This window comes from Rhinoderma darwinii, chromosome 2 (genome assembly GCF_050947455.1).
Source record: "Rhinoderma darwinii isolate aRhiDar2 chromosome 2, aRhiDar2.hap1, whole genome shotgun sequence".
NCBI lineage: Eukaryota > Metazoa > Chordata > Amphibia > Anura > Rhinodermatidae > Rhinoderma > Rhinoderma darwinii.
The window spans coordinates 60421620-60438995 of record NC_134688.1 but is presented as its reverse complement, the minus strand read 5'-3'; the positions used below and the strand labels follow the sequence as shown (position 1 = coordinate 60438995).

At 42.8% G+C, this 17376-nt stretch overlaps 1 protein-coding gene across 2 annotated transcripts in view; it reads right to left on the bottom strand.

The window, feature by feature from the left end:
- The window catches only part of MTUS2 (microtubule associated scaffold protein 2), a 578616-nt gene that overhangs the window by 76273 nt on the left and 484967 nt on the right, over positions 1-17376 (bottom strand). The gene's annotated exons all lie outside the window — the stretch shown is intronic.

The following is a 17376-nucleotide window of genomic DNA, read 5'->3' as shown; positions in this document are numbered from 1 at the left end:
TGGCCATAGGAATCAAAATCTTAGGATGCCCATGTGCATTTTTATTTCAATGGGGGTGAGAGTAAAAAGCCACTGTCCAATCCCTCTGGTAGCGGCTTATTGCCCATGGGGCAAAAAATCTGCCATCGGGGAGAGTCATAGACTCCCATAAATATTACATAGTGTGCCAGTTCCGCCGGCATGTTCGGTTGACTTTTATCTAATGAGTATAGGCACCTTAAGGGAAAGCAAGCACATGAGCCTGAACCAGAGGATGACGGCAGAGAGGAACAGCAGGACATAGGCCGTTTTTTTTTGGGGGGGGGGGGCTATATGGCGTTATCTACAGGGGGGGCTTCTGTATGGCGTTATCTACGGGGGGGGGGGGGGGGGGCTCTGTATGGTGTTATCTGCAGGGGGTTCTGTATGGTGTTATTTACAGGGAGGTCTGTATGGCGTTATCTACGGGGAGGGGGGGGGGGGTTCTGTATGGCGTTATGTACGGGGGGGGGACTCTGTATGGCATTATCTACAGGGGGGGTCTGTATGGCATTATCTACAGGGGGACTCTGTATGGCGTTATCTACAGGGGGGGCTGTATGGCATTATCTACAGGGGGGCTGTATGGCATTATCTACAAGGGGGTCTGTATGGCGAAATCTACAAGGGGGTCTGTATGGCGTTATCTACAGGGGGCTGTATGGCGTTATCTACAGGGGGTCTGTATGGCGTTATCTACAGGAGGGCTGTAGGCCGATATCTACAGGGGGGCTGTATGGCGTTTTCTACAGGGGGATTGGGGCTGTAAGACGTTATCTACAGGGGGCTGTGTATGCTGCTATCTATAGGGGGCGCTGTGTGGTGGAATCTATAGGGAGGCACTATCTACAAGGGGGTTTTTTTGTGATACTCAGCGGAGGAGGGCCCCAGTCAAAAGTTTGCTATGGGGCCCAGTCTTTCCTAGTTACGCCCCTGGACAAGACTGTGCAATCTCTCGCGAGAGATCACAGTCTTGTCCTTGTCTGCCGAGAGCTGAAGAGTGAGTGAGAGCGTGTGCGTGCACAGCTCAGACGCTCTCCTCTCTCCAGCTGTTGCTGTGGCACTGTCCGTAGTTGATTGAAGTGTCATAGCCATAGTAACACGCCCCCTTGCCATTACACGCCACATTGACAGTTCAGGGGATTATTTAAATATCGGGCGCCAAATATAACGGCACCGATATCTAAATAACGAAGGAGGGTAGGAAAAAAATGTAAAATACCCCAGGCTTTGTGCAGCCCTGCCTATTACACTCATGTAATGCAGGTTCTCTTTAACCTCCTGATTTACAGTATTTTAAAAGGAATATATAATCATGTTTTCACACTGTCCACGTAATTGGACAATACTTCCATTTTCAGCAACTTGTCAGGTTTGTGGTGTAGCCTGGTACAGAATGAGCAGAGTCATCTTATTATAATTTGAGGGTTTAATGACAGTTTAATTGTACTGCTGGAAGCCTAGATAAGGAGGATATAATAGACATTATATATACACACAGAATAGATAAGGCTCTGTATGCAGCTCCCCTGTTACTTTCTGGCCACTAGAGGATGGGGATGTATACCATAACTTAATGGAGACTGTAAGACTGTAATTATCTATGACATCTCCATTCATTTCAGCTGCCATAATGCACACACTGCTGCACTGTTTATGCAGACAATACAGGAAAGAAATGTGTATATCCAATATGGCCACCCCAGGGAAGATTTTAAAAATAAAAGTAATTAGTTACAACATTGGAAAAAAAAAATTAGAAGGGTGGGAAAGGGATGGGGCTATAATTTGGAAGATTTGGTTGGAAAAGGGAATTAATGCATTAGTCTGGATTTTTAATCATATAGGCTAGAATATATGATGGTTCTTTTTTTTTCTTTTGTATAATGCTCTTTTAGACTAATATATATATATATTGTATAATGCAATTTGTATTTTAAGATCTCATTTTGTTCTTTTGACCCCTATTCTCAACTTTAAATAAAAAGAGAAAAAGTGAAAAAACCCAAATTTTATTCTGATCATTTCCATTGCAACTAAAAATAAAACATCAGCGAGACGACAACTTAGAAAAAAAAAAGAAACACATTATTTCTCTAATAAAGACTTACATCTAATTGGTGAAACTAACATTAAATATACGAGACATTCCCTTTAAATCCGTGAGTTATTAAAAGAAACAGAGTTCACAAAGTCAACTTGACAATGGTCTTTCCACATTGGAATAATAACCATAGAGCCCTGCTATTTTAAGCATCTCAGTCAGGTAGTTTATATCTTGACTTCCTGACATTTTTACATTGTTGGACTGAAGAGACAAAAATCAATCAATCAGTCTGGATCATTTTATGACTCTCAGTCAGACGCTGTATCTTGTAGCATATGTAGTTGTTGTATTATCTCTAACATCACCATGACAAACGCATCTACAATATAATTACAATATAAAGGCCCACAACCCATAATCCAACACTAAACTTATTTATAGCAACAGAGCAGCGGAGATAATGGAAAATCATTGGATCAGAGATGCAGGAGGCGTAAAATATCACTAACAGATAATCAAGTGTGGAACAAAACTCTCAAAAACTAATAATGTCCCAAATGTATCATTACCCACAAATAATGAAGGACTACGCTATGAACGCTAGAGAATCTTGCAGCTCATTAATTCTGCATTATGCAGATTAAAGTAGATCATCAGAAATAGTCTACTCTGTCCTTGGTATATCTTAAAGAATATATTGGCTAGGCTACTTATTGTGCATAGTTGTCAGCATCAAGTTACAAAAAAGAAAAATTAGTAGTGTTGTGCAACATTAACCGCCAATTCCATTGACTTTATAGTAAAAAAAAAAGAAAGCTTGGTGATAGAACAGCACAACACTCTTGCAAGAAAAAAATGCTACTATGTATAAAAAGTAACCACAGCCAGCAGCAATTTGTCCGCCATGGTCTTGTGACTTCCCATTATCACACAGGCTACATTACTGCTGTCTGAAACCGGTTTCCCCCATAGCCTGAAGTTTGCTTACATTTCCCATGTACTGCTCCTGTCCTTATTAACTAAAACAAATTAAAGGGTAAATAAACGTTCAACAAACTTCTGAGATGTCATAGTGACATGTTAGAAGTTTTGAACGATGGGGGTCCGATCACTGAGACCCCCACCGATCGCTAAAACAAAGCGGCAGAAGTGCTCGGGTGAGCAGCTTGGTTTCTGATTGTTTTTTCTCGGAAAGCCGATGTAACGGTGTACGAACTCAATAGAAAGTCTATGAACCCGTACACCAACTGCTCGGCTTTCCGAGAAAAGCCGGTCAGAAACAAAACGGCATAGTGCTCACCCGAGGACTTCTGCTTCTTCGTTCTAGCGATTGGTGGGGGTCTCAGTGCTCGGACCCCCACCAATCAAAACTTTTGACAAGTCACTATGACATGTCAAAAGTTTGTTGTGAGTTTAGTTACACTTTAACATCCCCCTCGTATTCAGCATATACATCTTTGTGAACATTTCAATGATCTGGTTATGAGTTGTTCTATTTCTACCTATAAACATTGTATCACAGACCAAAGTGTAAACTATGCTTATATACTAATCAAATGATAAATTAATGGTCGTCCAGGGTTCCAGTTCAGACAACTGCATATAAAAAGCTCCATGAGGGCATTTTAAGAAGATTTTAGCAGGGGTCCCCCTGGTTGAAATTCTACTCTATTAACCAAAAAATGAGCAGCTCTCTAGGTGGAGGAACCAGCACCTTGTTGCACGAGAAATGAGCAATAGGCCCCATGCACAAGGCAGAGTCGTGTGCACAGAGCCTGCATGGCAGTGAATGACGTCTGTACGACTCCTAAGGGTATGTTCACACGAGCACATTACGTCCGTAAAGGACGGAACGTATTTCGGCCGCAAGTCCCGGACCGTACACACTGCAGGGAGCCGGGCTCCTCGCATCATACTTATGTACGACGCTAGGAGTCCCTGCCTCTCCGTGGAACTACTGTCCCGTACTGAAAACATGATTACAGTACGGGACAGTTGTCCGGCAGTGAGGCAGGGACTTCTAGCATCGTACATAAGTATGATGCTAGGAGCCCGGCTCCCTGCACTGCGTTCGGTCCAGGACTTGCGGCCGAAATACGTCCGTCAATTACGGACGTAATGACCTCGTGTGAACATACCCTTACTATGAGCCACACAGCCTCCATGTGCTGCCATACAGGCTCCATTTGGTGTCATATAAATTTAGATATTCTCTCCTAAGGGAAAACATCTCCATACATACAGCATCTGATGGGACATGCCAACTTTTTTCCTCCTGGATTCATTAGGAACCCATCAGATATAAACTCTGTATGTCCCCATAAGAAATCAGAGGCATACGGAGGTATAGTACAGGCCTACAAAAACAGTATGGCATGAGGAGTAAAGTGACAGGTGCCCCTACTAACAACAACTGATCATTGGGGCTCCCAGCAGAGGGATTCTCCGCAAACAGATAGACATCGCATGACCTATCAAAGCTAAAGATGTTGTCCCAAACAGACCGACAGATAGATCAGACAGTCCGACAATCTTAACAAGCAACATGTTCTTCCAATAAACGTTAAAGCTAGATGGATACTATTACTGCTTTTGGGTTCCTTGCATTGCATGATGTATGTTGCATGCCATTTGAACGGTTCAACTCTCCCCCCACTTACACTTTGGCCGATTAAAACTCATGCAAAATGTCTACAAACATTTGTGGTTTGGAGTATATTTAGGACCTTTTTATATGATTTTTTTTTAAATAGTTTATTTTTGAATATGCTTTTTTTTCAGGCATTCAGAAGTTATATTGTAAAGTTTGGAGAAAAATGCCACATCTTCAGTATGCTACATTTATTAAAAAAAAGAATTAAAAAAATACCACTGACCATAAAACCACCATTAAAATGCCAAAAACCCAAATGCTGTGCGGTAGATAATCTCAGAATTTCTTTAGCAGCGAAAAATATGTAATATTCCTATGGTTACACTTGCAATGTAGTTGTCCAGCTCTATAGCTAAATGACTATTTGTAACATGCAATACCTGATGGATGACTTTTAGCTACATGATTCAACTTTCATGTATTTTGAACTGTGCATCTTTCATGCTTTTCCAACATTTCATTGGACGCATGCATTGACTTCTATGGGGGTAGCTATTCTTGTGAGCCTCACGACCGCCAAAAATTGTACCTTGAGCCTCAAGTCCTAAGTTTACTCCATATTGAACCCATTGCGTAACTAAACGCATTTCTGAACTATAGTTCACAATACCAGAGGTGTAACTTGAAGCTCCTGTGCCCTAATGCAAAATATGTAACAGTGCTACCCACCTATCATGTGCCAATTGTAATACTGTTGACTTCTTATTAGCCCCTTCAGGCACCAGGGCCTGGGTGCAACTGCTATCTCTGCACTCACTATAGCTACAGACCTGGACCAGAGACAGGAGATGTACCACACAGTGCGGATGAAATACAGAATGATGTAAAAAGTAGCCTGTAATAGACTGCATTGAAATTTACAATAAATGAAATAAAAAGTAAATATATAAAAACAATGATATTTCATTTATCTATATATGATGTCGTTTTTTTCAGATAATATATTTTATACACTCTTAATATCCCTATAAATGTACGCAGTCATAGGCATGGTGAACTTTCTTCGACAATGCCAGACATTTAATTTACCAATCTGAACTTTGGCAATTTAATGCTCTGTGGCTTGGTTGACATACAAGATCAGGGATTATTGTTGGAAATCTTTATCCGCAGTAATACATGGAAGAATGCAACAATCCCTTGTACTCACAAAGGAGCATTCTTTCAGTAAGTAGCTTGTGTTCAGATTTCAGAGGGATTAAAGGTCCATTTACACGGGCCAATGATCGGGCGGACAAATGTTTGTACGAAAGCTCGTTCCCGATCATTGCCCTGTTTAAAAAAAGAAGCGTTCAGCCAACGAACAAGCAAATGCTCGTTCATCGGCTGATTACATTTTTTTTTAATCTGCTATGAAAATCATAGTTGTCGGCAGCACATCTCTCAATGCAGGGGCGTAGCTAAAGGCTCATGGGCCCCGATGCAAAAATTCTTATTGGGCCCCCCCCCCCCGCAAAAACTTCTAATGGCCGACGGTCCGCAGCTTTCGGCTGCATCGCTGGGTCTCCTAAGTGACCCAACAATGCAGCACTAGCAGCCGGGGCGTCACTAAGGCTGGGTTCACACACCCTATTTACGGACGTAATTCGGGCGTTTTAGCATTGAATTACGTCCGAAAATGCGGCTCAATAGCATAGGCAAACATCTGCCCATTCATTTGAATGGGTCTTACGATGTTCTGTGCCGACGGTCATTTTTTTTTACACGCCGCTGTCAAAAGGCAGAGCGTAAAAAAGACGCCCGCGTCAAAGAAGTGCCTGTCACTTCTTCAGACGTAAATGGAGCCGTTTTCCATGGACTCCATAGAAAAACAGCTCCAATTACGTCCGTAATGGACGCAGCGAAAGACGCCTGCACATGCCATTACGGCTGAAATTACGGTGCTGTTTTCTCCTGAAAACAGCACCGTAATTTCAGCCGTAACAGACGCTGCCATGTGAACATACCCGCAGGGCTTAAAATGTCAGGGAAATAGCCCCAATACATATGTGTCCGCCCAAAAAAAAGTGTGTATATGAGACAGCATAGCATATCTATAGCACTACGACCCTATAAACTATGGATAGGATTAGATACAGTGGCTCAGCAGACAGTATCACACATGATAGGATTAGATACAGTGGCTCAGAAGGCAGTATCACACATAATAGGATTAGATACAGTGGCCCAGCAGACAGTATCACACATGATAGGATTAGATACAGTGGCTCAGCAGACAGTATCACACATGAGAGGATTAGATACAGTGGCTCAGCAGACAGTATCACACATGATAGGATTAGATACAGTGGCTCAGCAGACAGTACCACACATGATAGGATTAGATACAGTGGCTCAGCAGACAGTACCACACATGATAGGATTAGATACAGTGGCTCAGAAGGCAGTATCACACATGATAGGATTAGATACAGTGGCCCAGCAGACAGTATCACACAAGATACGATTAGATATAGGGCCCAGCAGACAGTATCACACATGATTGGATTAGATACACAGCTCAGCAGACAGTATCACACATAATTGGATTAGATACACAGCTCAGCAGACAGTATCACACATGATTGGATTAGATACAGGGCTCAGCTCGCTGACATTGCGGCTCCAGCCCTGGACCCAGGATAGGTAAGAATAATAATTTAGCTTCTTTATGTGTTACTGATTATTTTTGTGTGTTTGTGTTTTTTTTACAGGTTCGGTTGTTGGACTTCGGATTCGAGGACTTCAATGACGGCGTTTTTTTTATTCTCAATAAAATGGTTAATGAGGGTTGTGTTTTTATTTCAATAAAATATTTTTTCTATGTGCTTGTATCTTTTTAAACTTTATTATCACCACCTTAGTAATGGCCGCTGGCTGATTGACAAGCTCCATTACTAAGGCGGGGCTTAATGTTAGCAGGTGCAGAGGCCAACACTAACCCCCATTATTACCCCGGTACCCACCGCCACCAGGAGTACTGGGAAGAACCGGGTACGAACCAGTACCCGACCATCTGTAGTGACGGGCAGGCACCGGGGTGACCGCAGGCTGGTAGTATTAGGCTGGGGAAGGCCAAAAACAGTGGCCCTTCCCACCCTTGTAATGCTGCCTGCTGCTGCTGTGTTGTATCTGGCTGGTTATGAAAATTGGGGGGGACCCCCACATTGTTCTTTCCAATTTTTATTTTTTTTTAAATAACGTGGGGTCCCCCCCATTTTTCATAACCAGTCAGATACAATAAAGCAGCAGCAGCCTAGCATCACCAGGGTGGGAAGGGCCACTGTTTTTCGCCTTTCCCCTCCTGATAATACCAGCCTGCGGCCAACCCAGTGGCCGACCATCACTACAGATGGTCAGGTACTGGATCGTACCCGGCTCTTCCCAGCACCCCTGGTGGCGGTGGGTACCGGGGTAATAAAGAGGGTTAGTGTTAGCCTCTGCATCGGCTAACACTAAGCCCCGCCTTAGCAATGGATACTGTCAATCAGCCGGTGGCTATTACTAAGGCGGTAGTAATATAGTTTAAAAAAAACCACAAAGACATAGAAAAAATATTTTATTGAAATAAAAAACCCCACACAGCCCTCATTAACCATTTTATTAATAAAAAAAAAAGCCGTCATCGAAGTAGTCCTGGAATCCGACGTAGTCCAACGACCAAACCTGTAAGAAAACACACAAAATGATTAGTAACACGTGTGTTAGGCTTAGATACAGGGCCCATGTGTGATACTGTCTGTGGGACCCTGTATCTAAGCCTACCTCAACGTAGGCTAAGATTCAGGGTCCAGCAGACAGTAATCTTATACAGTATAAGATTACTGTGTGCTGGGGCCCTGTATCTAAACCTACAGTGTGGTAGGCTTATATACAGGGCCCATCAGACAGGATCACGCATGGGCCATGTATCTAAGCCTACCATGTGATTGGCTTATATACAGGGCCCATGAGACAGGATCACACATGGGCCATGTATCTAAGCCTACCGTGTGATTGGCTTAGATACAGGGCCCAGCAGACAGGATCACGCATGGGCCATGTATCTAAGCCTACCATGTGATTGGCTTAGATACAGGGCCCAGCAGACAGGATCACACAATCTGTGATCCTGTCTCATGGGCCCCCTAAGCCTGCTACATCGTAGGCTTAGGGGTTGTACAGTCCCTAAACATTGATGGCCTATCCTCAGGATAGGCCATCAATAGCTGATGTGTCTCCCGGGACCCGCCAATCAGCTGTTTTGAAGGGGCCGCAGCACTCGTACGAGAGCTGCTTCCCCTTCATTTCACTACTCGCCCACACTGTGAATCGCCAACACGGATTCACAGTGTGACCGGAATGAAGTGACAGGAATGAAGGGGAGCAGCTCTCGTACGAGTGCTGCGGCCCCTTCAAAACAGCTGATTGGCGGGTCCCGGGAGTCGGACCCCGCCAGTCAGGGCTAACCTTACCTTCCTCTTCGGCCGCGGTCGGAGTTCTGTCGTCTCGATGCTGTGCGCGGCGCATAGCGTGGTGACGTCATGCGCTGCGCACAGCGCTTTACTTCAGGACCTCCGCTGCCATCCGGAACCAGGAAGGTAAGTAAAGTATGTTACTATAGTAACAGGGGCCCGCGGCCCGAGTTACTATAGTAACTTTTTATTGATGTAGTGCGGGGGGCCGTGGGCCCCCTGGCTTCGGGGCCCGGTCGCAATTGCGACCGCTGCGACCCCTATAGCTACACCAGTGTCTCCATGTAAACGGGATGTGCTGCCGAAATTATGTAAATTCTATAGGGACTGAATTATCGTATTAATGATCATCTTCCACATACCATATACATTGGCACTTGTAAAGTGCCTTTAAATGACCACTGGTCGACCTGCAATTATCGGCTATTGGTGTTCGTTATGGGTATATATCTGCCTATATAAAATCAGCCTTACCGACGTGTCAGAAACTGTGGCAGATTCAAGTCCAGTGGCTGAAGCGATCAGGCAGGAGGGTGCAAACAGCAAGAATAATCAAGTAAAAGTCCAAGTTCATTACACAGATAAACAGCAATAGACAGTTCCGTGAGGCAGAGACGTGGTCGGGAAACAATACAAGATCGGTACACAGATAAACTGCAATAGGTAGTAACATGAAGTAGAAAGGAATTAGACCACAAGAAGGAAGTTCAATAGTCTGGCAGTCAGGAAGTGCAAGGACCAGACTTTTCTACTAAGCCAAAAAGGGGAGACAAATCTAGCAATCAAGGCAAGGAATCCAAAGGCATAAGAATCACGAGAACATGGACAATAGATTCAACAGTGGAGCAGTCCAACCTTTTAGATGGCTTAATGAGAAAAACTGATAGAAAATCCTGACATGATGACTTGCTTGGAATCCATCACTGATGCCTTTTAACCAAGAATCTGTCAAGTTGCCGTGTGTTTTCCAGATACAGAACCCTGAATTGCACATGTTTAACACAGTCAATTCTATAAAAGAATAGACATTGCTATGGGTGTAGCACAAAAAATTACCTGCATATTAAAAAAATAGAACGCCCATCAATTATAAAAATCTTTGTTCATTGAATGTACCTGCTTTTAAAGGGTAACTAATCTTTCAACAAACTCCTGAAATGTCATAGTGACATGTCAAAAGTTTTGATTGGTGGGGGTCCGAGCACTGAGACCCCCACCAATCATAAAACAAAGCATCAGAAGTACTCGTGTGAGCGCTCAACCGCTTTGTTTCTGTTTGGCTTTTTCTGGAAATCAATGTATCAATGTACGGGTTCAATAGAAAGTCTATGAGCCCGTACTCCGATACATCGGCTTTCCAGAAAAAGCTGAACAGAAACGAAGCGAGCATTTCTGCCGCTTTCTTTTAGCGATTGGTGGGGGTCTCAGTGCTCGGACCCCCACCAATCAAAACTTCTGACATTTCACTATGACATGTCAGAAGTTTGTTGAACATTTAGTTCCACTTTAAATTGTCAAAGGTGAAATTTTGTGTTGATTTTTACAGCACATCCCACGAATGTTCGATTGGATTGAGATCTGGGGAATTTGGAGGCCATGAAAACACCTTGAGCTCCGGGTCATATTCCTCTAATCATTCCTGAACAATTGTTGCGGTGTGGCAGGGCATCTTATCCTGCTGAAAGAGGCCACTGCTAAGAGCGAATACATTTGCCAAGAAGGGGTGTACTTGGTCTACCATAACGTTTAAGTAGGTGGTATGGTGTCAAACTAACATTCACATGAATGCCAGTATAGTCCTCCCATAGTGCATCCTGGTGCCAAATCTTCCCCAGGTAAGTGACACACACTGTATATCAGGAACACCCCACAAGACCTGCCAATTTGGAGATGCTTTGACCCAGTTGTCTAGCCATCACAATTTGACCCTTGTCAAAGTCGCTCAGGTCCTGATGCTTGCCCATTTTTCCTTGTTTCCAACACATCAACGTCAATACCTTACTGTTCACTTGATGCATAATACATCCCACCCCTTAACAGGCGCGATTGTAACGAGATAATCAATAATTTTCCCTTTCAGTAGTTTTAATGTTATGGCTAGACAATATATAAATAAGTTTTCTATATTTCTCCCAAGAGATTCTCTTCTTGGGTCTGGCTACAAGACAACTGGCTGCAGCAGGAGCCTTCATCTAATGCTCTTTCTGCAATAGAAGACAAGGAATGTAAAGCACACCCTCTTAACTAAACAATGCCACTCAGTCATCTATCAGACAAAAATGGAAGAGATCAGAATAAAATTTAAGGTGTTCTTCGAAAATATTTTACAAGACTGTCAATCTGAAAGATTTTCTACATGTTCCTGAAACAAACGAACATGGTTAGCAAGTTTATTTGTATCACTTATTTCTAGGTTTAGAGTTCTTTCAAATGGATTTTCTGTTTAGAAAACTCCAAATACTAGTTTAACGGAGTTTAATTAATTGACAAGGTAGTCCCACATTTGGGACCTCCATTAGTTAGCCAAAGCGGAGCCTTCTCGCTGGAGGAGACTGCCTGTCTATGCATTACACTGACAGCCCATGGACTTTAATGTACACCATGTAATGCTAGGCAGCGTGTCTTGTTCCACCCCCATCTCACGCAAAACCTGAGGTGCACATGTCCCGCTATTGCTCCCATAGATGCATTCCGACTAGGCCAGTCTCATGTTGCGGTGAAGGTAATATTTATGTTATAGATTTCATGATGATTGATAGTTATTTGCTCTCTCACAGGTCTATATGGACATTGCTTCATTTAAAATGCTGGTGCGGCACCATCACAAACTATGAAGAACATTACACGGTGCAATCTCAATATGGCAGTTACCACTTGAGTATATCAATACAGAAGTAAAAAGCTCCAAGGATACATTTTGCTATAACCTATTCATTTTTACTCATTATTGCATTATTCGTGAAAATACGATACCCCCTCAAGAATGTGAAGAAATAATGAATAAAAATAATCTATATTTTCACGTGAAAGTCATATTTCCTATACTTTCTACAAGGTCACAGTTCATAACACAAATCAATCCCTCTGTATTCTCATGTGACTGTTATAATGTATGAGATAATATGGACGCTATACATCAGGGCTGGAGAAGTCATTCAATATAGGATCTAAACTACCATAGCAGCGCAGTAAATTCAATGGTAACCCTATATCTAATCTATAGAACTGGATCTACACATATTGAAAAAAAATATTGCAAACACAGCCAAACACAAACCAAAAAACGTGAACAGTCAAGTTCTGTGCATGAGAAACCTGTGGTCCCCATGGTGATAAGTGATTATACCATATAACAAATTGTGGAATTCACCCTCAGGTAAGACTGGGGGTTATCTGTACTCCGCATGTTTTAAAGTGTCACATTGATAAGGAATGCAAAATTAATCAGCAGCTGTTTCCCGTAAACATGAACACTGTATCATTGCCATCTACGAGTTATTATGCATCAATGCTATAATAACTGATAGTTATAAAAGTATATATACCATGACCATGTAATATATAGTGCAGAACTTTAACACAACAGATGTGCTGCCGATGACACGTCCCCAAATTTTACCAATGATGCCATTATAAGGGTTTGTTCACACCGCTGTACAAAGCCCTAACCCTTTAACGTCACTGTATTACCCAAGCCTTAAAATAATTAACAGTAGACAGTAAGGCAACAACTAGACAAAGAAAGTGCTACCCACAATGCCACCAAGACTTGCCAACAATTGGGGGTTACTTCTTGCTGCATGCAATTTCCATTGAAAAGGGGGGCTTGCGTGACTTGAACCGTACACAAGTCACATCATATGAGTCGAGTTGCTCAAGACAAGCCAAAAACAGCAACATTTTAGAAGGATAAAATAGGAAACAGCTATTAATAATAATATTGAAGCCATCCAGATACTATGTATCCACACAAAGCCCCCAGATTTCTCTTTATTACAACACATGCATTTTATAGGCAAACCACCAGTTGTCTTGCAGCCCCTCCTCTCCCACTGCCAGACAATAAAGGAGACATTACATCTCGCCTGCGCCTTGGCTCAGGGATAAATAAGAAGAATATACCGTTTTGTCCCCGCAAAAGCAGCAGCAGCAGCAGCACTGGCCCATCCTGGCATCCTGGGATTAAAGGCAGCTTCATTCAGAGGGTCAGGCGGGGATCAGGTCCTACAGAAAAGCTGCTGTCTCCTCCAGTCTTGTGTCTCCAGGAGCTGATACTGAGTATCTGCTCTCAATGCCTGAGCCAGTGCTAACTCCAGGAATCCAGGCAGCACAGCACCGTGCACATTGGCAGATGGGAGGGTCCCTGCTCCCCTGACAAGCGGCTGATCTATAGCTGCATAATGAGGGAACATTTACCAGTTTCCTAGAGCAGCTGATGTTGCTGTATAATAGGATGCCGGTGGCTGCTGCTGACATCATTTACCGGCGACTTTGCTTTAATGGGAACAGAAAGAAATTGAATTTTACCTAATATTTAAAAGATGGTTCTTGTACTTTAATTTAGTAATAAATATTCTTAATGTCTCCAGCTGCGGACTAATCTCGGAAATGTATTTAGATAAAAGCGTGTCCAAAAAAAGAGAATATGAAGATCAATGCTCAAAATAGTTAATTAAGGTGTCTCACAATATGGGGCCAGACACATGACTTTGCTGTGTGTACAGACACTGTATGGCGGCACACTGATTCTCTAAGGTTTAGTGATACAGACCCATAGGCACACATTGCCGATGTGTGGAACTATATTCTTCCTTAGAAGCAATGGGATTGAACAAGACATTCCGTGAGAAAAAGCCTCACAGTGACTTTGTATAAAATAGGAGGTAGAGTATGGGCCCATAGAAAAATATGAGCGCTGTATTACGAATCCTTACAATACAAATTCGTAATCCACATATTGTGAATATGTGTGTATATACACCGATCAGCCATAACAATTAACCACCTTCCCAATATTCTGTAGGTCCCACACGTGCCACCAAAACAGCTCTGACCCTACAAGGCATTACTCCACAAGACCTCGGAAGGTGTGCCTTGGTATCTGGCACCAAGGCAATAGCAAAAGGGGTTTGCCCATCAGGGACATTTATGTCATATCCACAGGATATGACATAAATGTTAAATAGATGCACCTATCTCTAGAACGGAGATACCTAAGCCCCGTTCTACTTTTCTCGGTTCCCGCTGCCTCCCGGGCCACTTCCTGATTACATGGTCGGAAATTACGAAAACTGCGTGTCTCGCTGTGTTACACTGTTTCCATAACTGCCATTCACCTCTATGGGAATTATGAAAACAGCGTAGCTCAGCGGCACTCACCACAGAAAAAAATGTAGACGGGTGCAAAGCAAGTGGTCCTGATCTATATATAGACTATATAGGAAAATTTGGAAGCACTCCGATAGTAAATATGAAAAAAATTTGGTTTATTTAGCCAACATCAAACAGTGCATATATATATGCAACTGCAAATATACATGAAAAATACAGGTAATTACCTTGAATAAATAGCAATTCCTTAAATGAACACTAACTTTTCAATGATCTAATGCTTATCTAATAGTATACCTGATATAGATCAAATTTATAATGTATTTATTGTAAAAATTTAGTGGTGATATCCATGCAAATTCTGTACGAAGTTACTGCTACTAGGTGTCTCCCTTCCTGTAATCTGCTGTCCACCCCCTGTAGTCAAGCAAAAGTTACAGAGAAGAGGAGACGGACTACAGGAAGTGGGGGTATATCTCTTTACAGCCTGCCCATAGAAGTCTATGGAGAGGGGAGTGGGGAGCAGAAGCAAAGTGAGAAACACAGATGCTGCAGCCCATAGAAGTCTATGGAGAGAGGTGGGGGAATAGGAGCAGAGTTAGAAAGACCTATACAGACGTGCAGAAGCTGCTGGTAAGATTTGTATGTCACCCCAGTGCTGGATACTCAGCTGGACTTCTTATTAAAATTGCTCCCTTTCCCTGGACTCCACAATGTCATACAGTGACCCGTGGCTGCTGACAGAGTTGTTGTGCAACACAGGATAGTGTGAAAATGCCCACTGCCCTGCATCTGTAATATCAAAACTCCTGGTTGTATAGGAAACCATTCAGATCACAGGATTGTAGGAAATTGCTAAATTGCTAGGTAATTACCTTATGTATTCATGTGGGTTCACACAAAGGTCAACTTATGTAATACCATAGCTAACACATTGTGATATCACGAGCTATGCAGATTTCACCCATTGCATTGCAATGAGTGAAACCTGCGGAAATTCCAAACAAAATGCTCAGCATGCTATCAAATCCACATATATTTTTGCAAAACCCCATTGACACACATTGCACTATTCTTTTGTTGCAGATTTTGCACCGAAAATCCACAACAAATACGCTATGGGTGTGCATGTGGCCTTTTCCTCTTAAGCCACATGATATTGCATAACTAATGCATGTACTCCTGTGTGTTAAAACATCCAGTACCGTATACTGACAATCCCACACCTGGTAATGTGCGGTTATATCCACCAGGGTAGATGATCAGATAGGAAACTCATACAATTATGAGAAAATTGATTGCATTTGGGGAAAATCTGACTGATGAACGTTCCTCATTGACACTGAAATAAATCGCAGCAGTGGTCTGCAATGTGTGGCTCTCGAGTAATGCTAAAAACTGTCGTTTACCACAGGTTGCGTGCCACTGATTTAAAAACTTAGCAGTATTCGTTTTACATGTGACTGGGCCTGGAGAGACAGAAAATACTGGGGCAGATTTACTATTGTGCCTGCGTCAAAAATGTGTTGAAAAATGTTGGCGCATTTAATGACAAACTTTCATTTTTAAAGGGTGTGGCTTAGCAGGGAAGGGTGTGGCTTAGCAGGGAAGAGGTGTGGCTTAAATGCACCAAACAAAATCTAAGCCAACCAAGAGTTGGTATAAGGAAGAGAAAGGTGACTAGCATGTCTAGCAATATGCGCCAAATTTATGATACAGCGTGCACAACTGTGATAAATTTGGCGCATTTTCAGACTGCCTGGTCTAAGTTGATGCTGTCTAAATCTTAGGCAGTTTAGTAAATCTGCCCCAATGTGTCCTATGATAGCAGACTGCACAAACCCCCCATGTTCCTGGGGACTTCATTATGTCTCACAAGACGCAGCATTTGGTTCTGCTCTATTAACCATATCATGATTTCTATAGGAGACCCACTTTCCACTAGACACATACATGGAGGGGGTTGCAACCTGCCCCAAGAGCTAACAAGCTCACTCAGATAGAAATCCCCACAGCAACAAAGAGTCAATTATTGATAATGGTTGTACATTGTTACAAGAAATTCTTGTGAGGACAATACATAATATGGACCATGAAAGTGTCTGTTTATTTAGGGAATCGTCTATTTACAAGTTACATGGTATACAGATATCAATAATTAGCTTTATCCTTCATAAAAGATACATTTTTCCTAACTATGTCTATTAACTTGTACACAGTAAACCCTACATCACTTCTCCCAACTATCAACTTTATTTGTTTCATGTTATTTTTAAATCTGAAGTTACTATGGAAAGAATTGTGTTGTTAGGGTATGTTCACACGGCCTATTTACGGATGTAAATCGGGCGTTTTTGCCCCGAATTACGCCCGAAAATAGCGCCTCAATAGCGCTGACAAACATCTGCCCATTGAAAGCAATGGGCAGACGTTTGTCTGTTCACACGAGGCGTATATTTACGCGCCGCTGTCAAATGACGGCGCGTAAATAGACGCCCGCGTAGAAGAAGTGACCTGTCACTTCTTTGGCCGTAATTGGAGCCGCTATTCATTGACTCCAATGAATAGCAGCGCTAATTACGGCCGTAAATGACGCGGCGTTCAAGCGCCTGCACATGCCGGTACGGCTGAAATTACGGGGATGTTTCAGCCTGAAAACATCCCCGTAATTTCAGCCGTACCGGCATGTGCAGGCGCTTGAACGCCGCGTCATTTACGGCCGTAATTAGCGCTGCTATTCATTGGAGTCAATGAATAGCGGCTCCAATTACGGCCAAAGAAGTGACAGGTCACTTCTTCTACGCGGGCGTCTATTTACGCGCCGTCATTTGACAGCGGCGCGTAAATATACGCCTCGTGTGAACAGACAAACGTCTGCCCATTGCTTTCAATGG